Raw genomic sequence first — 27018 nt, 5'->3', positions numbered from 1 at the left:
GTCTAGTCCTAGTTTTATGGTACAATGCCTGCTCCATCCTTCAAACGCTTTCTTACTTCGCGGCAGAAATAGGCAGAGTGGTTCAAGCTCAGAAGACCCCTACAACCAGATCTGGTTTAATGAGCAACGTAGTTCCAATACTATTGAGGTGTAGATGCCTCAATCTGGAAGATGCTATGATGTCTATGAGATTGGTCATATATTGGACGTCCACTGCTGGACATAGGCCTCCTCCAAGTCTGGCCAGAAAGACCGGTCATATGGAAAATATGGCAAGACAAAAATATGGCAATATTATTAATAATGCACCATTTGTGAGCAAATGAACATACTTGAAGTTGTTGAACAGAGTTTACCGACTCGGTGGTGCAGAAGTTAGATCCCGTGACTGTTACCCCCAGGGGAGGGTCGTGGGTTCGATTCCCACATCGGGCAAACATTCATGTGATGAACATGTTCGTTTGCTCTTTGTCTGGATGTCCACTATCTATATATGTATATATTTAAAAACGTATATAATTATGTATGTCAGTCTCTTGTACCCATAACACAGGGATTCCTAATTTGGGGCCGGATGAACGTGCTTGATTTGTCCCCAGTTATTATTATTAGTACTTAAACTAAATACAGTTATAATTAACTTTAGCTTAGCTAACTTTAGCAGCGCACTGTTTTAAGTATATGTCCTGTAGTTATTTATTTATTTATTTGAGGTTATGTGCCTCTCAGTAAACAGACATGCATAATTTCAAACTGACGATACCCTATATAATAACACGTCATATAGTCATAATTCATAAGATTAATTGTTACAGTGCGTGTTGAAATCACTTAAAATACTCGAATTAATTTCGGTAAAATGGCATTTGTTGTATTGTTCATTAACAAATTTTTGTTTTCATAAATAGTATTTATTTATAATTGAAAGACAACGGTCTTAAATATACAATACAAAAAGTCAGTGAGACTCGGTTAAGAAGCCATCATGAATGGATTTTATGGTTTAGGATGTATTCCATAAAATGGAATTTGAGTGATGTGGCAAAAATTAGGCATATGCAATTGAATAAAACCTCAGTAGCAATAAGAAATGTTCCATTAGGAAAATCGAAACAATTGTACCAATGGAACCATGTTTATTTATTTGGGAAACAAACAGTACAATACAAACATATAATATTTAAAAAAAAATATAGCTAAAACAATAACCAAATATGTTTCCACAATCAAAATCACATATAAGTAGAAAGCGAACAAGAAGAGAAATTAAGAAATTTAAATTACAAAAAAACAAAAGCAACACAATACGCACTTACAACACACACACTTACAACACACACTTAGAATCAATCTCATTATTTATTATTTTATATAAAAACATTTGATCCCTCAGTAGCCTACGATCGACTAGAGAGACAAATTCTGTCGGTTCTGGAAAGTTAAAGCGACGACAATGGTATAAAAGATGCTTAAAAAACTTTTTTTTATCTCCTGGGTCTTACTTACAGCGACATCACATACGAGTATTTTAAACAAATACAAATGTAGTACTATTATTTTATCTGAAAGTATCAAATTGAAATGAATACAATAGTTTAAGTGGGTATAATTGCCACTATATATTGCATTCAAAAAGGGAATATTTGTAATAAACCATTTAGTGCCCGTGCTCACGGCCCACTTGGTGTTAAGTGGTCATCGGAGCCCATAGACCATATGCCGGCACCCACTTTGAGACATGAGTTCTAAGCGTCAGGCTACCCCAACATTCAGACCGAAAAGCATTACTGCCTCACGAGAGAAATAGGCAGGGTGGTGATACCATAATAGTGTTACAAATATTTTATATAAATTAACTCCATATCAATGGCCTATTTTCAAAGAAATAAAAAATCTGTGCTGTATATGAAATGGTGAACCAGCACATACCTCATTTGGTACTAATGGGTTAGCGGGGTCCAATGCAAAGTCATATCTTGAGAAGGGGTCGAAATTTCAATTGTACCCAAACGCGTGATACCAAAAAAAGGCTGAATGGTGAAACATACCCGCAGGGGAGCGCAAAACCTACGACCTACCAGCCCTAGCTTACTAGTGGGTGTGACCACCTCTTGTGAGTCCGCACGGGTAGGTACCACCACCCTGCCTAATTCTACCCTGAAGCAGTGATGCGTTTCGGTTTGAAGGGTGGGGCAGCCGTTTTAACTATACTGAGACCTTAGAACTTATATCTCAAGGTGGGTGACGCATTTACGTTGTAGATGTCTATGGGCTCCAGTAACCACTTAACACCAGGGAGGTTGTGAGCTCGTTCACCCATCTAAGCAATAAAAAAAGTATTAGGATGGCCGATAGTTGCTATTTATGAAGATTGTTTTAAAACATTGCTAGTTTATTATTTCAAACCGTTTTAGTCGAACGTCTTAAAATGGCTGGCTCATAAGAATTTCCCTTTTTATTTCTTCTGCAATCGCACGAAAGAACTGTAAAACGGTCAGCTTAATATTGATCGGAGCTCTACCTGCCCTCTGTACGCATTTCATTCCATTTAACGACTGTAGCTTTACGCCTCCGACCCTGGGTTACCATACTACATATTTGCAGAATACCCTGAACGAATTTTCACGGGATTATGAGCAAGAATTTCAGAAATTCCATTACCGAAATCGTAAAAGATTTCACTAACAAAACGAACCTTTAAATTTATGGCGGCTAACCATCTCAGAACACAAGATATTCGACAGATGGTATTTGATAATAAATAATGGTATTTGATAAATAAATATTTACTAACAATCACGCCACGTTAACTGGTCCCGTGACAAGTTCGTAAAGAACTTGTGTTACAGGTACCAGATAACGGATATAAATGTAAGATTATTATTATACACATATATATATTTAATATACATCCATAACCCTGGAAAAGACATTTATATTTATCATACAAATATCTTCCCCTGGCGGGATTCGAACCCGCGACACCCTTGTGTAGTGACCATGTCACTTACCACTACACCAGACGGCCGTTACGACATTTTCAAGATAAGCTTGCATAAGTCCCGAACAACAACACTCCAGTTAGAGCTCCGTGAGCTCATCTACACGTCAAGGAGAAGCTGAAATAGCCTCTCAAGGCTATCAGCATAGGTAGAAAAAAAAAAAACATTCATGACCCTCGGTCTTCCGAGCAATATCACCCGCTTGGTGGAAGATCTTCCCTTTGTTGTATACATCCCAGCTGGTGACCCCGACGTAATATAAACACGCCCAAAACTCAACATTGACTGTGAAGTGGATTATTTAATCCACTTAATCCTTAATTAAGGAGATGTTTCGTTGACCTCTTGATGTTAAATGGTTGCTAGAGACCATAAACGTCATCCATCGTAAATGCATGTTATCCAAGACATGAAGCCGAAGTATCAATTTTAATGTATAACGGCTGTCTCACCCTTAATACCGAAATGCATGTCAGCATTGCGACAGAAATAAGCAAGATCGTGGTACTTAAGTTATTGAGTCAAAATTTACTTCCTAAATTCTGTAGCATTATGCATAAGTCACGACAAATAAATGTTGTTTACGGTAGAGTCTTCCATTTCTGGATTTTGAGAAGTTTATCTCTTACTATTTTCATTGATGATGATAGAGTGTTAAGGCACAAGATGATTGATATCAGTGAACGCTGATGACAAATCACTCATGATTGAGTTTTTCGTGCAGCACCCGGTAATAAATATTGCACATCCACTTTTGAAAAGAGATAGGTTAATTTCAATTTTTTTATAGCATTATCTCTATCGCACGAAAAACAAACAGTCCGGTATTTTTTTTTTTTTTTTATTGCCTTTGTAGGCAGACGGGCATACGGCCCACCTGATGGTGAGTGGTTACCGTCGCCCATGGACTTCAGCAATGCCAGGGGCAGAGCCAAGCCGCTGCCTACCGCTTAATACTCTCCACAAGCCTCGTTTGAAGAAGGACATGTCATAGCGCTCGGGAAACACCGTGGAGGGGAGCTCATTCCATAGCCGGATGGTACGTGGCAAAAAAGATCTCTGGAAACGCACTGTGGATGATCGCAGTGGCTCCAGGTAGTATGGATGAACTCTACTCCGGTGGCGGGCGGTGCGATGGTAAAAACGAGATGCTGGTATCATCTCGAACAATTCCTCAGAGCACTCCCCATGGAACATACGGTACAAAATACAGAGGGAACCGAAGTCCCTCCGCAGACCCAGAGGCTCCAAACGATCCGAGAGAATGGGATTATCGACAATCCGAACGGCCCTCCTCTGTATGGAGTCAAATGGAAGAAGCTGGTATTTGGGAGCCCCAGCCCAGAGATGGGAGCAGCACTCCATGCGAGGCCGGACTTGTGCTTTATAAAGCAAAAGTCTTTGTCCAGGCGTGAAGTACCGCTTCGCTCTGTTGAGGACTCCCAGCATTTTGGACGCCAACTTGGCTTTGCCTTCCAAATGACTCCGAAACTGGACATCGCTCGAAATGTCGACCCCAAGTATCCCGATACTCTCGGAAGGTTGCAGGGATACTCCTTGGAATTGCGGCGCCATGACAAAGGGGTCCTTCTTCGCAGTGAACGCGCAAACTTGTGTCTTTATCGGGTTGAATTGAACCAAGTTCAATTCACCCCATTCGGAGACTCGCCCCAGAGAGTTCTCCACTTCAGACACAAGTTTTGATCGTCTCTCTTGCACCACGCTCCGAGAGAGACTCTGATGGCCGATATATCGCGCATCCCCCGTGCTGTCATCCGCATAGCAATGCATGCCATCAATAGACAGCATGTCATTGATATACAGGATGAAAAGCGTGGGGGAGAGCACCGAACCTTGTGGAACGCCAGCGTTAATGGTCATGGTATCAGAACAGTCACCGTCTACAACGACCGTGATGCTCCGCCCATCCAAAAGGCTAGCGATCCACTTGCAGAGACCCTCGGGGATTCCGTAAGTAGTAGTATAGTATTTATTAGGATCGCCCACCACCGTATTTGGACTGCGATTGACAAACGTCACATAGGTAGTGTGCGACAGAGATAACGCTCTACAGAGCCGAAATTAGCCGATTGTCTCTTTCCAACAGTCGCTGTGCAATATTTATCGCCAGGTACTGTAAATACGCGGAAGATACGAGCATTGTATCAGGTTAATATTTCCGAATAGGTGGATTTTAGTTTAGGCGGGATAAAATTGCTGGACTTCCGCCTTCATGTAAGAGGCAGTAGAAGTGGCACGCTGCAATTGAACCTATTAAAACTACCAGCCGCTCAATAGCCATAAGGTACGTGGCGGCATTTATGAATGGGCTAAAGGGAATGGGCTCCAGTAACGAAAACAGATACGGGCTGTTCGAGCTGTAAACGCGGGCTTGTACTTTTATTCTTATCGGCTTGGCTCTGCCCCTGGCATTGATGACGTCAATAGGTGACGGTAACCACTCAGGTGGGCCGTATGCTTGTCTGCCTACAGGGGCAATACAAAAAAAAATGCGGCATTGTTCCTAAAAAAATTTAGTATTAATTTCAATTGATCACATTAAAACAATTTTCGGTAGATTGTGATTTAGCTGTTCCCGTAGCATTGTTTGACTCCTGTTAGTCACTGATCAGGTGAGCAGTATATTAATATACCTACGCAATAAATAAAAGTGAAGTGATAAGTGATGAAGTGATGTCATACTCTTTTCTTAATTTTTTTTTTGTCATTTCTTTGCAACCCCATACGCTTTGATAAAGCCAAATGAGGCATAGTGAGAGTACAGCAGGCTTCAGGCGGAAAAATCGCGCTCGACTTATTCTTACAAACAGATACTTCTTTGTAAAAAGTTTCTTAAAGCTTTCCGTTAAGTAAAACACGTAGCTTTGCTTAAGCATTTTCTTGATAAAAGGTTTGTGATTTTGGTTTTTTTTTTCGGTTTAGTCCTATATACGTAACTATGTATTGTTTCATTCTTATCTTCAGGTGCCCTAAAGATTATCATGGCTTGCTAACGATGTCCATGTATTATATATGACTAACCGTGGACCAAATAATCATAAAAGTAATAAAATATAAGTTAAGAAATAAAACTCTTCAGTTTTAACATCGCGATCCTAACGATGTTATGAAGCGAACATATGTTTTGTGAGACAATTTTTACACAACACAATGAACCTCATGTCTCAAGGTAAGCTATTCAAATAACGTTGTTTAATAGGATCCCGATAATACTAGATGGTTCGTATAGACAAAAAGGGTACCATCGTCTGGGTTTCCCTAAAAGAGGTAACAGATCATCACTTAGCCGTTGTCAAATCAATGCGTCAATTAAATAACAAACATGACGGAGCGCCAGGGATGGCTGAGCGGCAGATTCCGTCATCATTCGTATTCGGTAGAACTCAGTTTATTGCAATAAAAGTCAATAAAATCTTTTGAATAATAATTATTGAAACTCTCAACAAACAATTTTCACAACGACAGGGTAAACCGACAGTTTCGTTCCAACATACCGACAGACCGACTGACTGACTGCCTGAGACGGACTGACTGTTTGACACGGACTGAGCGTCTGACATGGACTGAATGACTGTCTGACACGGAATGACATACTAACAGGCTGACTGTCTGAGACGGAACGAAACGACTCTGTCCACGTACCGCCGTTTTATACTCTGGCGTTACGGAGTCTACCCTACATTTTTGTGATGTTTATCAAAACAACATTTTATCATTTAAAATAATAATCAAAACAATCTCTTAATATTACTAAAGTCGTTATTCACGACAAACACACGATTAGTAATGCCCGATGCTTCAAAATAAGTGCGCCCGATGTATAAACTCCAATCAATCAACTTCTGGAAAATCGAGCAGAACCCAAACAAAATGAATAGTCCCCGATTGATATTCGGGAAAACGCCGAAATTAAACATCGCAACGTCGGAACAAATGCAAAATTCACGCGCATTACTGTGTCATGCCAACTCTATCATTTGTTTGCAAATGAAAAACATTGCAGAAAAATTGAAAAAAAAAAAGTAATTGTTTCGATCTGCCGTATGTCATCACTGGCAACACACAGTGTTTAAGCACTTTCGTCTTGGGCGATTTTTTATTTTTTATTTATTTTTACTGCTTAGATGGATGGATGAGCTCACGACCCACCTGATGTTAAGTGATTACCGGAGCCCATAGACATCTACAAAGTAAATGCCGCCCCCACTTTGACATATGAGTTGGAAGGTCTCACTTTTAACAGTACAACGGCTGCCCCGCCCTTGAAACCGAAACGCACGACTGCTTCACGGCAGAAATAGCCAGGGTGGAGGTATCTACACGTGCGGATTCACAAAACATCCTACCACCCGTAATGGCGGTAGTTAAATAACTTAGCATTTTCCCTTTTAAATTAACAACAATGACTGCGTCCGAACCATACAAGCTTTGTACATTAATCCCATCATTTGATGGACTACCCCTTAATTGTGTAAAGATAATAAAATAACATCGTACAGTAAATTGTCAAAAAACATATACATTTCGTATGAATTACACGCGTCCCGCTCGCTCGGGAGATACATAAACTCGTAACAAATGACGTCATTGGAGAGCTCTTAAAATGCATACAAAATAAAATAAAATACGTGATTTACAGAATAGCATTTTGTACGCGGCGCGGCGTTTAGGGCGCAAAAACCGCGTCACCGCATTCACAACAATGACTTAGTATTTATATAAAGTAGAATCATTAGCAAGTACTTACTCGGGGTATAATCAGTTTCGCACTTTTAATGTTAAGCGCGCGACACACCGGTGCTATGGATCTGCAACAATTTTCAAGAATTGTAATTTAAAATTTAAATAGTGCTAGTTTATAATTTTAATTACATTACAACTACTACTACTAAATGAATTTTAATTACGTTAAATTGTTGAAAATATTAAAACGTCTAGCCAATAATATATCGGCTAAAATCTTATCAAGCGTTGCAGTTATACCTGAGGTTAAACCCTGCACTGGTACTAATAGTTCTAATCAAACACGTAGATAACATAGTCACGAACGACTTTAACCATGAAAAAATATAATGGCATAAAAAAGAATCCAACAAAGTTTATAAATTTGGTAGTACAAGGCGAGTTACACAGGTCCGTAGCGGTCCACCAATATCTGCAAAGCACTCATACGTTCTAGTTTTAAGGACAACGATAATAAATTTCAATTAAACATTCATTTTTTTTTTTTTTTTTTTCCCTACCTATGCTGATAGCCTTGAGAGGCTATTTCAGCTTCGCCCTAACGTTAGTAGGTGAGCTCGCGGGGCTCAACCGGAGAGTTGCTAACACTGACCCTAGCAAGAGCAGTGCTTCGCAGAATCTACCACCGGATCGGAAACGCGACCCACTGAGAAGATCCGGCGAGAAACTCAGTGGGCTACCATTCATACCGTTAACTAAATGTATTCCACTATGGGCCGATGGATACCGAAATTTTGTTTCAATACATTGAGTAGTGCCGTAATGCTAAGCCAACAATTAATGGGCTTGCCGTCCGATCATTACGTATGTATCGAGCATAAGTAAAATATTAATGCAGTGCCGCATTGCGGGAGTAAGCAAGGCCAGAGTATGCCTCGGACAATGCTGGGCTACACGTTACGAGGATTAAAACTCGATGCCTTTCTTTTTAAAAGTATTTTCACTCGCCTTCAAAGACGTTCTTCTCAATTTCTTTGTTGTTATATTACTAAACTAGCCGTACTCGCCCGCCTTGCTGGGCATTTAAAATTAACATTATTATTTATTGTCATTATTATTAGGGGGTCCAAACACTCATATAAATATTAGCCTATCAAATTAAGTACATGTATTTTCTAGATGGATACCAAGTTTCAAGTCAATCGGATGCATGGTTCAGTCAGTAGCTATAACAGAACATCCGTAAAAACCACTGTAGATTTATATATTAGTATAGTTTTTTATTTATTGCTTAGATGGGTGGACGAGCTCACTTACAGCCCACCTGGTGTTAAGTGGTTACTGGAGGCCATAGACATCCATAACGTAAATGCGCCACCCACCTTGAGATACAAGTTCTAAGGTCTCAAGTATAGTTACAACGGCTGCCCCACCCTTCAAACCGAAACGCATTACTGCTTCACGGCAGAAATAGGCGGGGAGGGGGTACCTACCCGCGCGAACTCACAAAAGGTCCTACCACCAGTAATTACGCAAATTATAATTTTGCATTTTGCGGGTTTCATTTTTATTACACGATGTTATTCCTTCACCGTGGAAGTCAATCGTGAGCATTTATTAAGTACGTTTATCATTAGTAAAATTGGTACCTGGCTGCGGGATTCGATCACCGTTACATCGCTCGATACGAATGCATTGGGCGTCTTATCCTTTAGGCCACGCCGACTTTAAGACATTACTAGATAATGATTACAAGTATGCCTTGGTTTGTTGTCTTTGCCTTTTGAATACACTAATTTTTTTTTATTGCTTAGATGGGTGGACGATCTCACAGCCCACCTGGTGTTAAGTGGTTACTGGAGCCCATAGACTTCTACAACATAAATGCGCCACCCACCTTGCCTATAGACAGCATAGCATTGTTTATTGTACACCACTATGAAATCTTTTTTTTTATTGCTTTTATGGGCAGACGAGCATACGACCCACCTGATGGTGAGTGGTTACCGGTCGCCCATAGGCAAAACAAGTTCAAAGTCGTCAGCAATGCCAGGGGCAGAGCCGAGCCGCTGCCTACCGTTGCCTATCAAAATAAATAAATGCAAAAATTACAACAGCGGTCTTAATATGTATTAAAAGTGATCTCTTCCAAACAACCCTCAGGTGTGTCTAGGTCGTGTCTAGCTTGAAGTGTTAACCACTCGATGCACTATGCTTCTCCAAGTCTTCCTGTCCTCCGGTCTTTATAGCCTCTGTTATTGGCAGGCCGATAAGCGTCTTTACCAGATCAGACAAGTGGGTATGTGAGCGTCCGCGTGATCTTCTCCAGTTAACCTGACCAAAAACCATCAACCTCTCTAAGAATCATCTAAGAAAATAATTTAACCGCGATGTACTTACAGATTGAAAAAAGAATATGTATGTAAATTTTAATATTATTATTCTTATTATTTAGAATTCTGACGTCATGCCACAACGGCGTAGAGGCGTTCACACTTAACATCAGTAGAACGGTGAGCTCGTAATTTACGACAACAAAACAAACTATAATCTACAAGGAGATTTAACATGAGATGTAATTTTTAATAGAAATCGTACATAGCTAAAATATTAAAGAAATTATTTAAATATAACACAAAAGCGGTAATTAAAAACCGTTTTTTACGATTTAAGCTCGCATTTTATATCTACAATTTACATTTTCCGACATTTTTAATGATTCATTATTTTAAGTATAACGGTAAAAGTGTAACGGTTTTCATAATTTCAACAACTCAACTAATCCCAGATTGTTTCAGTTGAATTAATAACGAATAAATGAAATTCGATTTTTTAATTGCCATTGAATTCAGACAAGCATGCGGCTCTCGCGATGGTGAGGAGTCCCCGTCGTTCATGGACGTCAGAGATACCAAGGGCATAGCCAAATGTGAATACAGCCAAGTCTATGCCTGTCAAAGCGCTTAAACTTACAGCTACAGATGGAGAGGGGATTGAAAATGATTTTAAGGACCTTTCGCGTGAATCGTGTGTTTATAATAGAGGCAAAGTAGTACAAGCAGTAGTAGTAGTTTATCTGGTGGTAGGACCTCTTGTGAGTCCGCACGGGTAGGTACAACCACTCTGCCTATTTCAGCCGTGAAGCAGTAATGCGTTTCGGTTTGAAGGGTGGGGCAGCCGTTGTAACTATACTGGGACCTTAGAACTTATATCTCAAAGTGGGTTGCGCATTTACGTTGTAGATGCCCATGGGCTCCGTTAATCACTTAAAACCAGGTGGGCTGTGAGCTCATCCACTAATCTAAGCAATAAAAAAGCAACTTGACACTAATAACAAAACGGTCGTAATTCCTCGTCGAACTGGTCGATTACGGTAAAGAACTCGACGAGCGAACTAACCCATATTACTACATCCGCACGCAACCACACAGCCCACTGAGTTTCTCGTCGGATCTTCTCAGTGGGTCGCCATTCCGATCCGGTGGTAGATTCTGCGAAGCACTGCTCTTGCTAAGACTAGTGTTGGCAAATTCTCTCAGGTGGAGCCCGTGAGCTCACCTACCCGTCCGCGCGTAGCTGAAATAGCCCCTTAGGCTACCAGCAAATAGGTAGGGGAAAAAGCAATTTTAGAAAATATAGTTTAAAAATTTTAAAAGCCACGCATCATTAGCACGATAAAGTAGGAATCATAGTAAACTATTTGATCCTGATGATACTGTCATGTATCCCCTGATGCGTGTGTAAATATTCAAGTTAATCGAACGTCTTGAAATGGTCAGATTACCGAAACCCACACACATACCATGTACCTACATATATTGTCGCCACCCACCTCGAGAGATCTAATTCTCAATTGTATAGTAATTAAAACGTATGTTCGACCGTTCAAAACGAAATTCCTTTCCGATAAAAATAGGTAGAATACACCACCCATACGGGTAATAATAACAATAATGCAACCTACCACCATCAAACTAAAATTGAAATCGTAGCTGTCTGCGTATCACGTGTATTGTTATTATGTATCTTTATTTCAGTAAAGAAACCATATATTCTGTTAGTAAGTATTACTTAGAATCTATGTTAGTGTTACACCTCTAAAAGTAACGCCATCTATCGCCGAATAGCCGTAACGACAGCCATCGCCGAATAGTCGAACGAATATCGAAGGATCTAGTAGCACCTAAAACGCTCGATAAGTACAACGCCATCTATTGTTAGATAGTGGAAACACAATACTCGAAATGTGTGGAATATTCTCGATAATTCTAGGGATGTGGTATCGGCTATAAAAGCGTTGCAGAGATGGCATGCAGTCAGTTAGTAATCGGAACTAATCGAAGCGAAACAGCGATCGGATCACCTGAAGCGACGCGGAAGAAGCGAACTGAGAATTCTAAAGTGCTTGTGAAGTGTTTTAAGTGTTCTAAGTGTTGAACACAGTTTTTAATTTGTACTTCGGTAGAATGTTATTTATCCCGAGCCCCAACGCGTAACATTAGTAACTTAAAAACCTAACACAACTATTTATTACAATTTTTTCCCAAGTGCCCTGCTACAAAGGCTATTAATTAGCAGTTCTTCGATCTTGCTCGATATGATGTATATGAGTTGCAGTCTTGAACTTTGACGTCACTGTTCAATGCTGTATGATTTGTTTAGCATACACTTTAAAGAAAAACGTTTGGTTATGTATCCACATTAAATAACAGATATTAAAAAATAATAAAAACTACATATTTGTAGAGTGAGATGAGGACTGCCAACGTGACCTGGAGTGATGTCAAGGAGCAAGCGCAAGACAGGGTAAAGTGGAGACAACTTGTGGGGGCCCTATGTACCAGCGGGATACCCTAGGACTACAACAACAACAACATATTTGTAGTACCGGAGCTATACATCAAATAATGTATTCCATCTAATGTGTTCGTGGAATTAAATTCGTATCGTCACATCGGTGAGCTGTGACCATAGCGCGGCTTAAATGATTAATGACTGAAGTTTCGCGTTGAGAAATAGGTCGTATGAACTACACGTGAACAGAACTATAATTTGTTAATAAATTCCGGAATTAAGGAATCGAATTTTGTATTTTTTTAGTGAGCTGTTTGTTAACTTTGAATTTCAATGAACATCAAAGTATGTAATAAAAGTAACAATGTTTTGTATGTTTTGCGAGTTTAGTTTTATGATGCGTTGTTGTTCCTCCATTACTATTATGCAATGGGTGCGTATTTGTTTAAATAAATTTGTAACCACTGAAAGATTTGAGTTTCGGGAAAGCCTTAACCTATACGCCGTACAGTCTTCATGGATCCAAAATTTTACAGCAAGTCTGATTTTCTTTTATCGGAATCTTAGTCCTAGGATTAGCGAAGGCGAAAGAAAATGAAATTAGCATATAAGTAATAACTAACAGAAAACCAATAACGCACGGTTATCTTGACTCAAATTAGTATTCTCTGTGTTATGGGTACCAGATACTGATATACATAATGTTACACCCCTAACAGTAACGCCATCTATAGCCGAATAGCCGAACGAATATCGAAGGATCTAGTAGCATCTAGAACGCTCGAGAAGTACAACGCCATCTATTATCGAATAGCAGAAACACACAATACTCGACTTTTGTGGAATATTCTCGATAATTCTAGGGATGTCGTATTGACTATAAAAGCGTTTCAGAGATGGCACGCAACCAGTCAGTAATCAGAACTACTCGACGCGAAACAGCGAACGAATCACTTGAAGCGAAGCGGAAGAAGCGAATTGAGAATTTTAAAGTGTTTGTGAAATGTTTTAAGTGTTTTAACTGCCAATACAGTTTTTAATTTGTACTTCGGTAGAATTGTATTTATCCCGAACTCCAGCGCGTAACAATACTTATTTACGTCTAAATGTATATATGTGTATATATATTTCATACATATAAACATATTAAATAAGTATAGATCGTGGTCAGTGGCGTCCAATTGGAGAGGCCTATGTCCAGCAGTGGACTGCTTATAGACTGATTATGATGATGATGATGATGATGTTGATGATGACAGATAATAAGAATCCAGACAAAGAGCAAACAAACCTGTTCATCACACGAATGTTTGCTCGATATGGGAACCGTGAGGTGCTTACTGCTGCACAACCGAATCAGTAAATACATGACCACTTATTGTAGAGAAACGTGCCGGCAACAAAATCGTACTGGCAAAAATACTGCTACGTAATATCTGATACAAAATCGTATTCAAATCGAATACAAGCAATCGAAAATAGCATTGGAGTTTCCGATGCAAGGAGTTATTCGCTAGCAAGCACTCTACAAAAGGTAGGCAGGGCAACCTTATCTCTACGGTATCAAGCTCATTTTCGCAGAGTCCGAAGGCAAAAAGACGTGCGCACGTTGAGTGGAAATCTCATGTTGTAAGAAAACAAATTTTATATTTGTAAGAATGACTTTCAAACGTGTTTCTAGAAAGATTACCAATTTATCCGGCCCAGCCTCATCTCGTCTATAGTGGAAACTGGACCTTGCTGTTATTATTTTTAATAATACATATCCGATGTATCAGCTCTAAAAGTAATAAAAGTTTTTGATAGCGAACTCTTTAACGTTTTCCCAAATTGTGTCTCAAATTATTTTGACATTAAACTTGATACATCTTTGTAGCTATACTTCAGTGGCTTTTAGCTGTGTTATTTGAACGAATTGCTTTAAAGACATTTATTAGTCCTAAAACCCTATTTCACTCTTGATTAACATTACAAATTGCTTTATACATAACGTACCCAACTATGAATACTGATGATTTCAACCGATATCCTTTTATAGGTACATACTTCACTTAAGACTTTGTAAGTTTTATTGAACCCATTTTCACGTTCAATTTGTAAAATCGTTTACCTACATCCGACGCTGGGAATTTCTTTGCAATTTTTTTAAATCTAATGGCTACAATTTTCTTTACTGGTGGTAAAATGTCTTGGAAGTCCACATGATTTACGCTCTATTTTCTGCCGTGAAACATTCGTCAAACACTCAAGTTTGAACGTTTGACGTGCATTATAAATGAAAATTCAACCTCACGATTCAAGGTAAAAAAAAAATTATTGCTTAGATGGGTGGACGAGCTCACAGCCCACCTGGTGTTAAGTGGTTACTGGAGCCCATATACATCCACAACGTAAATGCGCCACCCACCTTGAGATAAGTTCTAAGGTCTCAGTATAGTTACAACGGCTGTCCCACCCTTCAAGCCGAAGCGCATTACTGCTTCACGGCAGAAATAGGCAGGGTGGTGGTACCTACCTGTGCGGACTCACAAGAGGTCTTACCACCAGTGATTACGCAAATTATAATTTTGCGGGTTTGATTTTTATTACACGATGCGACATTAGCGTTGTCATGCTTATGGGTTCTGATGTAAAAGCGTAACTATAGATGAGTCGGACAAATCTACTACAGCTTAAATGCTATCATCATATCATTGATTGCCATCTCACTTACTTTTTCATTGGTTCACTTTGCAAACAGCTCTTTATCAGGCAATGAAATAGTCAGACGGCTATTTGAGACATCATCTCGGAATACTTTCAAACTAAAACACGTTCACAATGTTTAGCGTGAATGTTATAGTGAGGTGCGGTGCGGGATAAGAAAGTCATTGGCAACGTAAATACGACCGATTTTTCGACGTAACTCCGCCTGATATAAATAACATTCACGTTCTGTGGATGGTCGTACGTGACCGGGTTCCGGTCCGACCTTAAAATATAGGTTTGGTGTTAGCCAGAGTGTACATGAATACTGGCTTCGGTTCGGTCATTCTAGGCATTTTACTATTAATATAGAACGACAGATGAACTCACTCGAACCTTGCCGCGTTTTTATAAAAACGGTCAATGTGGACAAGTGCCCAGGGCGGCAAAATTTTGAAAGTGTGAATTTTTTTTTTAGTCTTTTCAAGATTGCTGAATATAAATAATTTATTCTATTAATTAATAATTTTCTGTTTAATTGATAATTCAAAAAAATCAATTCATCCATTATTTGTGATTTATAATTTTGGCATTTTTGATAAAAATTATTAACCAATAAATTTTTTTTTGTAGTTAAGATGGGTGGGCGAGCTCACGGCCCACCTGGTGTTGAGTGATTACTAGAGCCCATAGACATCTGCAACGTAAATGCTGCCACCCTTTTTTTTTTTTTCGGGCCGGGGTTCGAACCTCTTACGAGGTCCCCGCGCCTAGGGGGCGCCCGGGATATGTGAGACTCAACGATCTGCAGGTATTGAGAGCAGATCGCAGGCCCGGATTTTAGGGCCCACCCACTAAACGACTCCTCTGCACTCTTACACCCGACGTCCGAAATGCGCCACCCACCTTAAGACTCAGAGTTCTAAGGTCTCATTTGTAGCTCGGCTGCTCCACCCTTCAAACCGAAACGCATTACTACTTCATAGCAGAAATAGCGGCAAAATTATTTAATCAATTTATTTCCTTGGATCGATTTTTCTATTTTTTGGAATTCAAGAAATTCAATTAGCATCAATTTTTTTTTTATGTAATATAATTATGAGTCACCCTTAGTGCCAAATTTATAATTGTTAAAAAAAAGACCAATTACTGCAATAAATTAGTTATTCTAATTTTCAAAACAAAATATTTAATTTATAAATTTAAGTAAAATTCCAGTATCGGTGCGGATTTTTTTCCGGTGCCCAGGAGCGGCATTAAGTTTAAATACGGCCCTGTATATACCGCTGTACCTTTAGAAACAAACTGAAATTTTTACATACATAACGGGAACAACTTTATCATGGATTGCGATCAGCTGTCACTCCTAAAAATAGCCTACGTCTCTAAAACATGCAAGCTCTGAGCTAAGCGGCGTCGGTAATATTACTGCAGCATATGCTCAATTTTGTCTTATGATTATGGATCTGCTCTTTACGTAATACTAGCCCTTTGTCGGTGCGTTTTCGGATCGCTTGCGCCGTAATAACTTTATCGATTTGAATTCAGTACATAACGATGTACGGCATAGGTTGGGCCAAAAGTTGGCATTTGTTTTATTTATATTGGACAAAACTAAAAACATAATTAGTACAAAAGATAAGCCATACTAGGACCACGTTCGTCCGTGGTGTGCTTAACGCTCCCGGTTCCGACGGTATATCCAACCGCGTTATTAAACTTCTACCCGTCCAACTCATCGTGATGTTGGCATCTATTTTCAATGCCGCTATGGCGAACTGTATCTTTCCCGCGGTGTGGAAAGAAGCGGACGTTATCGGCATACATAAACCCGGTAAACCAAAAAATCATCCGACGAGCTACCGCCCGATTAGCCTCCTCATGTCTCTAGGCAAACTGTATGAGCGTCTGCTCTACAAACGCCTCAGAGACTTCGTCTCATCCAAGGGCATTCTTATCGATGAACAATTCGGATTCCGTACAAATCACTCATGCGTTCAACAGGTGCACCGCCTCACGGAGCACATTCTTGTGGGGCTTAATCGACCAAAACCGTTATACACGGGAGCTCTCTTCTTCGACGTCGCAAAAGCGTTCGACAAAGTCTGGCACAATGGTTTGATTTTCAAACTATTCAACATGGGCGTGCCGGATAGTCTCGTGCTCATCATACGGGACTTCTTGTCGAACCGCTCTTTTCGATATCGAGTCGAGGGAACCCGCTCCTCCCCACGACCTCTCACAGCTGGAGTCCCGCAAGGCTCTGTCCTCTCACCCCTCCTATTTAGCTTATTCGTCAACGATATTCCCCGGTCGCCGCCGACCCATTTAGCTTTATTCGCCGACGACACGACTGTTTACTATTCTAGTAGAAATAAGTCCCTAATCGCGAAGAAGCTTCAGAGCGCAGCCCTAGCCCTAGGACAGTGGTTCCGAAAATGGCGCATAGACATCAACCCAGCGAAAAGTACTGCGGTGCTATTTCAGAGGGGAAGCTCCACACGGATTTCCTCCCGGATTAGGAGGAGGAATCTCACACCCCCGATTACTCTCTTTAGACAACCCATACCCTGGGCCAGGAAGGTCAAGTACCTGGGCGTTACCCTGGATGCATCGATGACATTCCGCCCGCATATAAAATCAGTCCGTGACCGTGCCGCGTTTATTCTCGGTAGACTCTACCCCATGATCTGTAAGCGGAGTAAAATGTCCCTTCGGAACAAGGTGACACTTTACAAAACTTGCATAAGGCCCGTCATGACTTACGCGAGTGTGGTGTTCGCTCACGCGGCCCGCACACACATAGACACCCTCCAATCCCTACAATCCCGCTTTTGCAGGTTAGCTGTCGGGGCTCCGTGGTTCGTGAGGAACGTTGACCTACACGACGACCTGGGCCTCGAATCAATTCGGAAATACATGAAGTCAGCGTCGGAACGATACTTCGATAAGGCTATGCGTCATGATAATCGCCTTATCGTTGCCGCCGCTGACTACTCCCCGAATCCTGATCATGCAGGAGCCAGTCACCGTCGACGCCCTAGACACGTCCTTACGGATCCATCAGATCCAATAACCTTTGCATTAGATGCCTTCAGCTCTAATACTAGGGGCAGGCTTAGGGACTCCGGTAACCGTACTCGTCGAACTCGACAAAGAGGTCGACGTGCAACCTAACCCATGCATCAGCCCGCTGAGTTTCTCGCCGGATCTTCTCAGCGGGTCGCGATTCCGATCCGGTAGTAGATTCATTCGCGAAACAATTGCTCTTGAGTTGTTAGGTCTCCTTCGGAGGCGCTCGGGCAGTTGTTAGCAAATCCCACCCCTCTTGGCTGAGCCTTTGCTCGCCCACCTGTCCTGGTGAAACTGGAAAGGCCTTCGGGCCACCAGTAAACTTTCAATCATAAAAAAAAAAAAAAAAAAAAAGGTGTGCTTAACGACATATTTTTTGTCAGGTACCATCCGGCATTGAATTGAACTTCCTTCCACGGTATTTTCTCAGCGATAAGCTTCATCAACCGAAGTTTGATCAGAACAATTAGCGAATGAACACAGAACCACCAAACAAAAAAGTATATAGTACTTATAAAACCAAGCTACCGTAAAAAACGATTTTATGCTTTCTGAACGAAAGCCAACATTCTGATGTGTGCAGAAACGATGACTCCGCATCTTCTGGAGATGCTCAACTTAAATTTGATATCTTGCGTTTGTTTTTGAAAAAAATAATGTAAGGAAAAACGATCACGAAGTTACGAACAGTTACAATATAGCCTGACACGGCAACAATGAAAAAATGCCGATCGCTTATTCTGAATTCACTAAAGAAACCTTAGAACTTATATCTCAAGGTTGGTGGCACATTTACGTTGTAGATGTCTAAGGGCTCCAGTACCACTTAACACCAGGTGGGCTGTGAGCTCGTCCACCCATGTAAGTCATAAAAAAAAACTACACACTATGTATTTGATTAGTAACTTTGCCTAGGACTTTGTACTCATCTTCATGGAAGTTTTTTTTTTAATTAATTGTTATATATATAGGATGAGGAGAGCCGTAGACCGGGCTCAGTGGTGTGGATTGGGAGAGGCCTATGTCCAGCAGTGGACGACTGTGGGCTGTTGATGATGATGATGATTTCTTCTTCGCTCGTATATATTTTCTGGTATCCATTTCACAAGAGAAGAGAGATACCTGATACCCACCTATCAAAGAGAGTCAGTGCTCTCTTTGATAGGTGGGTATCAGGTTTTCTCAAAATGTGACCAATCCAATGCCACTTCCGCGTAAGGATCTCCTTTTCCATTGGTGTCTGCTTAGTGATCCTCCACAGCTCTTTAATATATATAGCTCCTAAGTGGGCTTACAAAATTCCCTATGATCGGTAATGTGTCCGTTTAATAATAAATCAGTTAACGCAAGGTGCCGATGGCCTCAGGGGACGTTGTTAACAGGACATCCGCCAGCATTGCATTGAAGGTTCACAACATTGAACATACTAAACTGAAAAGTATTGATTTCAGGTTAACACACATCACTATTTTTAGCCATTATTTTTTATGTAATACATTTCTATTTCGATTTCTCACCAACGCCCTCACACGCTGTATAGAAGCCGTGAATCATTTAACATTCTCTACTATTTGTTACTTTTTCAGTCATTTAATATAACGTCAAACAATAATCTATATATTAATACGTGAAGCAAAAACTTTGTATCCCTTTTTACGAAAATTGCGCGGATGGAGGAGTATGAAATTTTCCACACTTATAGAGAATATAGAGAAGAAGTGCACAATGCTAATATTTTTTTTTTAAATAATGCGTAAAAGATACATTAAATGAATAAAGAAAACATTACACACACTACATACCATGTATTTGACGCTCACACGCATGCATACTATTTATTGTCAAACTTTTGTTCTTGACGTCTGTTATCAAATTGAGAATAGATTAAATATAGATTGTAAATATTTTTTTTAGTATAGCCTTGGCGTAATTTGTGATTTTAGAAGTATAAAATACAATCATAATAGTGTACAAGCTTACAATTCCAATTAATTATAGTCGAATTTCGACTACTGCAGGACCTCTAATGCATTATTAACGAGCAATGATTGAGTCGTCGAGCCGAATGAAAATCGTATACCGTACAACTCACACATAACAACGTGAATGCTATTGATATTGAGTCATTAGATTGAATTCTCATTTACTATAATATTGTTACGCCGGTAAGAGTAACGCCATCTATCGCCCAATAGCCGAACGAATATCGAAGGATCTAGTAACGTCTAGAACGCTCGAGAAGTACAACGCCATCTATTGTCAGGTAACGGAAACACACATCGAAGTTACTCGACTTGTGAGGAATGTTCTCGACGATTCTATGGATGTCGTATCGACTATAAAAGTGTTGCAGAGATGCAGTAAGTCGGTAACCGGATCTACTAGAAGCGAAACAGCGATCGGATCACCTGAAGCGAAGCGGAAAAAGTGTTTAAAGTGCACTGTGAGTCTTATATTTGCTAATACAGTTTTAATTGGTACTTTGATGGAACTTTTTATTTATCCCGAACACCAGCGCGTAACAATATACATAATTAAATAAGGCGTCAATTGGCCTTGGTATTGGTATAATGCACATCAAACCGGACACCACGATGGCTCGCAGAGTAGGGCAATAGATGAAGATAGTGTCACTATAGTTGAATAATAAAAATGGACTTATAAACTTATAAAGACAGAGGTCGTATATTAGATTCTCTGCACTGATACAACGTTGTTAATAGATGATTTATCAACAAAGTAAAGATTTTTTTAAGTCATTCAATGTCGCTTAAAGATTTTATTATTATGTTAAAAAGAGAACACTACTTCAGCTGAAATTTTAAATCTCACTCAACCATATTTTTATAATTTAAAGGCCTCAAGTTGAAACATCTCCGCTAGATAAGGTTTCACGAGTGCTACGTGGTTGTAGAAAGTCTACGTCGTAGCGGCCTGCTACGAAATATTTTTAAGTATCTTGTATTTATTGCAACGTTTTGCTAAGATCCGAGATATTAGGAGTTAAAGTATGAAATTGCCGATTTATATTTCACTCAAAAATCTTAAACCATAAAGGTTCTATGTCAATTCGAAGTACCTATTACAATAGAACGGCAATTTCATACTTTAACCCCTATTATAAATACGGTACAGATAGATATTTTAGTATACCGCTTTTGAAACTGATAGTACATAGATAAAGGAGATAAGCTAATTCTTTTTTACATTTAGATGGGCAGATATGGTTGTGACTCACTTTTTTTAATTTATTTTTTATTGCCTTTGTAGGCAGACGAGCACACGGCCCACCTGATGGTGGATGGTTACCGTCGCCCATGGACTTCAGCAATGCCAAGGGCAGAGCCAAGCCGCTGCCTACCGCTAAAATACCACTTGGTAATAAGTGGTTACCGGAGTCCGTAGATTTCGCTGCCTAAGCTCCGTAATCCACCTTGAGTTATGAAATCGAAATTTCAATTTGATTTCAGTGAAATCTTACAAATTTCGAGGCGTTTCATTTTTTTCAATCATTGATAACGCGTGAAAATAATTCTCACAAAATTTATTTTCGAGGTATTCTACAAAATCAATGTGTCTAGACTTGGAATGCGCCGAGTTGATAATGTAATAGACATAAGGACATTAAGCTATCTCTAAAAGTCGACGACTAACTTTTGCGATCACATTATGTGAAAGTTTAATTTTTTCTACGTAATTTTGCTTCATAGAAACTTAATTCTCATTTTAAGATGGCAATTTTATTATATTTTCTTATTAGTTCACCGTGAAGCTCGGAGGATCGGATAGTCTGTTCGAATATAATCCACAAGATTGTTAATAAATAAAAAACAAAAAAGCTTTGTAAACTAAAACTAGAGACTAAAAACAAAACGCTTTGGGCCTTTAATTAGTGGTATTTATTTTTCTGGTTTGCTTAGATGATTGAACGAGCTTACGGCCCGCCCGATGTTAAGTGATTACCGGAGCTGTTTTACGTGGTTACGTGAATGCCGTTCACCTTGAGACATGAGGTCTAAATCTAAATTAACGACCCTTCCTTCAAACCGTAATGTATTATTGATTCCCCGCAGATACACCTAAAGCGGTGGCACCTACCTGTGCAGGTAAGCTCACAAAACGTCCTACACTACGGCCACTAATTATTTAAATTAACGTTTCTACAAATAAATCGCATCGTTTAATACGTGTATAAAAGTCGTGACGTATCCTTCTTCAACCATGGAAGTCAATCGTGAAGATTTCTTAAGTACGTATTTCAGTAGAAAAATTGGTACCCGCCGGCGGGATTCGAACACCGATGCATCGCTAGATATGATTGCACCGGGCGTCTTATCTTTTAGGCCATGACGACAGTTGAATCTTAAAGTCAGTAACAGTAAACACTTATCAATAATGAGACATCAATCAACTAGTTCAGACGACAATGCAACATATCAAACCGGAAACGAACATTCGTTTATACATTTACCATTCGTTTGATCATTTTTACTGGTGGTAGGACCTCTTGTGAGTCCGCACGGGTAGGTACCACCACCCTGCCTATTTCTGCCGTGAAGCAGTAATGCGTTTCGGCTTGAAGGGCGGGACAACCGTTGTAACTATACTGATACCTTAGAACTTATACCTCAAGGTGGGTGGCGCATTTACGTCGTAGATGTCTATGAGCTCCAGTAACCACTTAGCACCAGGTGGGCTGTGAGCTCGTCCACCAATCTAAGCAATAAAAAAAAAATAAAAAAATCTAAGCACTCGTTAACTTCATCGACTCCTCGATGAGTTCTTATGGTTATATCACATTTCTATGGGTTGCGGTAAGTATTTCACACCCGAGAAGCCATAAGACAATGCGCCCATCGCTGCAAAAAACTATTTCAATGTACCCTTCCAAACCGCATTACAATATATAGGCATTACATCACTCCGGAATCCGTTGCGTGTGAAAAGGTTTACGAATCTAACAGATTTCCAACAAATCATCGCTCTATACAAATGGTACATAACGCCCGTGGAAAACATGTTTACAATTTTACTTTGCTTCCAGCCCTGTTCGTGCTTTCAACTCGAAAATCAAAAATAGATACGCAATAAATCATTCTCGTATTTCCTTACGTTACATTGTGGAGGTCTACAAAGCGCACCGCCCCGAGGTACACCGAAAGGTTATTATTCGCGTTTCTGGAACGAGTTTACATGAAAAATATGATGTATGCCCCCAGAAGGTACGGGTCACGTGTATTTGACAACCCTAACGTGGGTCACTCGCAAGCCATACGCCGTGTATGTTTAATGTATTGTAACATGGGACTACTGTGGACGCAGATCAAGGACCTCTAGATGGGCAGACGAGCTCACAGCCCACCTGTTCCGATTACCGGAGCCGGTTGATTTGCAACGTACTCTGCAGCGATTATTTGTTATGTGATTTTTACCAACCCACCTCACTATCGGAGCAGAGACTTATCCCAGAGTCACGACATCTGAACCGATGATTTGAACTACAAAATCCACCACCCGTCTCTAGAATACTCCTAACCTCCTCTCCACGGTGTTCCTTGATCATATCTTTGTACGTCGGTAGATTGCGGTCGAGTATGTTATCAATTTTAGTAGCCAGTCAATTGACTGTAGCAATAAGCTCCCAACAGATTGGGTGATAAACAGTGAAAAATATTGGCAAATCAACCCAAAACAGTAAGAATAATACACCTCAAGTAGCATGCGGTTAGAGCGAATAGTAAAATACACGGTCCATGTTTACGGTTCGTATTATGTTGTTCTTTGTTGCGTCTTTGTAACAATTGTATTAAAAAAATCTCGCTGGATCTTCTCAGTGGATCGCAATTCCGGTGGTAGATTCTGTGAAGCACTGCTCTTGCTAAGGCTAGTGTTAAAATTTCTCTCAGGTTTGAGTCCATGAGCTCATCTACCCTTCCGGGCGTAGTTGGAATGACCGCCTAAGCTACCAGCGAATAGGTAGGGACAAAAAAATCCCAGCTGTATCAGCTGACCGCTCCACAGAAAATTTAGTGTGAAAGCTGTTCATTATTTTCACCAATCGCGAGAGGTCCATTAGTAAACCAAAAAAGCCCTTTTTTTGCTATAATGCTCTGTTAGAAAAGATAAAATGTATAGAAATATCATGGTCTATCGAAATTTTGTTGAATTTGTTTTAGCACCTGCCATGATAAATGTATAATAAAGAGTATTTTCTTTAAATACATATTAAAGTGTCGTGGTTTCCCCGCTTTCCCACATATAACGTCCGACAGGACGTTTTATTACTGGTGGTAGGACCTCTTGTGAGTCCGCGCGGGTGGGTACCACCACCCTGCCTATTTCTGCCGTGAAGCAGTAATGCGTTTCGGTTTGAAGGGTGGGGCAGCCGTTGTAACTATACTTGAGACCTTAGAACTTGTATCTCAAGGTGGGTGGCGCATTTACGTTGTGGATGTCTATGGGCTCCAGTAACCACTTAACACCAGGTGGGCTGTGAGCTCGTCCACCCATCTAAGCAATACAAAAACTTGACCAGCTATGCCTGTTTAAATCAACAAAATCATTATTGTTCTTATGTGACTATTAAAGGATGTTCCGTCGCCAACATCCGTAAGCGTTGACCAGACGGATTCTGAATTCATTTGCCGTCATTGAAAATTAAAAAACCATACAACAAGATAATCATCTAGATACAAAAATATAATATTTAAATATGAAACCGGTCAAGGGCATCACGCCAGTGTTTACGTCTAAGCCAATTATAATAATTTGGGACGGCAAAATAGTGTCGCGTGTTCCTTTTAACAATTCCAATGGAAAGGCTGCTAGTACAAAGTTTACTGAACATCAATATTATAAATAACGATATTACCAAACACTAAAGTGTGTTTTTAAGGCATGATGAATTTATTAAGTAGCAAAAATCTTTTTTTACGGACTTGGATTTTCTTTTTTGGATTGAATTTGGCTCAGATTTCTTTTACTTTTTGATCAAGGAAACGAAGGATATCATGAAATGGTGAAACAGATTTCTTTGTTGGAATTTGGAACGTTGTGTATCATGGAAACATAAAAAATGTTACTATGCTCTAATTTAGGCCCATACACTGACAGCCCATCTGATTTCAAATGGTATGTGGGCACTACGAGTATATATGGCAACAAGAAAGCCACAACTCACCTTAAAACATGAAGACCAAGTCTGAATTTTTCTGAAATTTACTAATTATAGGACCTCTTGTGAGTCCACGCGGGTAGGTACCACCACCCTGCCTATTTCTGCCGTGAAGCAGTAATGCGTTTCGGTTTGAAGGGTGCGGCAGCCGTTGTAACTATACTTGAGCCCTTAGAACTTATATCTCAAGGCGGGTGGCGCATTTACGTCGTAGATGTCTATGGGCTCCAGTAACCACTAAACACCAGGTGGGCTGAGAACTCGTCCACCTATCTAAGCAATAAAAAAAAATAAAGAATTGTATCGCAAAACCGCTGCCAGACCCTTCAACCCTGAACGCTGATTGCTTCAAAACATCGTTATTAAACCTTCAAAAATTTTAACTGTTACTTATACGATACATTTTATGTCTTGTTTGTTCCATAAAAGGCGATAGAACGAAAACCGCGTTCGCTTCATTTCGTTAGCATATTAGATGTCCAAAGTTGCCTTGAGGTGGGCCTGTTGCGGTCACGACTAGCGTTACACAAATCTCCGGTTCTGCGTCATGTATCCTTGCAATCCATGATCGTGTTACCGAATGGGTACATTGATTGTATCATTAGATGTCGTACGATCTAACAAAAACCCTGAATCGCGCTAATCACAATAACCTTTTTTTTTGCTTAGATGGCTGAACGAGCTCATAGCCCACCTGATTTTAAGTAGTTACTGGAGCCCATAGACATCTACAACATAAACTCCGGCATCCACCTTGAGATATTAGTTCTAAGGTCTCAGTATAGTTACAACGGCTACCCCACCCTTCAAGCCGAAACGCATTACTGCTTCACGGCAGAAATAGATGGGGTGGTGGTACCCGTGCGGACTCACAAAAGGTACTACCACCAGTAATTACGCAAATTATAATTTTTGCGAATTTGATTTTTATTACACGATGTTATTCCTTCACCGTGCAGATTTCTTAAGTACGTATTAAAAAAATTTGTACCCGCCTGCGGGATTCGAACACCGGTGCATCGCTAGATACGAATGCACCGGACGTCTTATCCTTTAGGCCACGACAACTCAAATTCTTCTAGAATGTAATTCGTTCTCATAACACGGAACGTACATAAATAAGTTGATGTAAAACATAAGTGTGAGATTTACTGTGGGCAAAGGCATTGGCTTAAGCAACTACCCATTTATACTAAAACGAATTCGGATGTCCACCTTAAGACGTAACGTTTGAGTCTATTTTGCATTGGCATATATGTACGTCGTAGTTTTCTGGTAGCATTTCTTCTAATTTCATTACTTTCGTTATATAACACCGAACAAGCATACGTTACACATTCAATGTTTTTAAGCAGAAAAATGTATTATTTTTGTACTCTATATGGGATGGCTGATGGTTAGTACTACTTCAATCTCCCAATGTATTTCGGGCCCCACCCAATCTGTCTGAATGATGAGCGAGCATAGGCAGTCGATAAGTTTTTTATTGCCTTGATGGCTGAACGAAGTCACGACCCACCTGGCGTTAAATGGTGGCTAATGCTTATCTACATACATCACATTGTGAGTACTGCTCTCCCACCCAAA

At 40.0% G+C, this 27018-nt stretch overlaps 1 protein-coding gene across 1 annotated transcript in view; it reads right to left on the bottom strand.

Annotated features, from left to right (window-relative positions):
- LOC101739211 (amphoterin-induced protein 1) overlaps window positions 1-27018 on the bottom strand; it is a 262567-nt gene that overhangs the window by 217743 nt on the left and 17806 nt on the right. Inside the window, exon 2 of the mRNA XM_021353076.3 lies at window positions 7771-7831. The gene's annotated coding sequence lies outside the window, so the exon portion shown is untranslated. The remainder of the gene's footprint in view (window positions 1-7770; window positions 7832-27018) is intronic.

Source organism: Bombyx mori, chromosome 14, assembly GCF_030269925.1.
Source record: "Bombyx mori chromosome 14, ASM3026992v2".
Lineage (NCBI taxonomy): Eukaryota > Metazoa > Arthropoda > Insecta > Lepidoptera > Bombycidae > Bombyx > Bombyx mori.
Note: the sequence above shows the minus strand (reverse complement) of the source record. Positions and strands in the feature narration are given on the sequence as shown.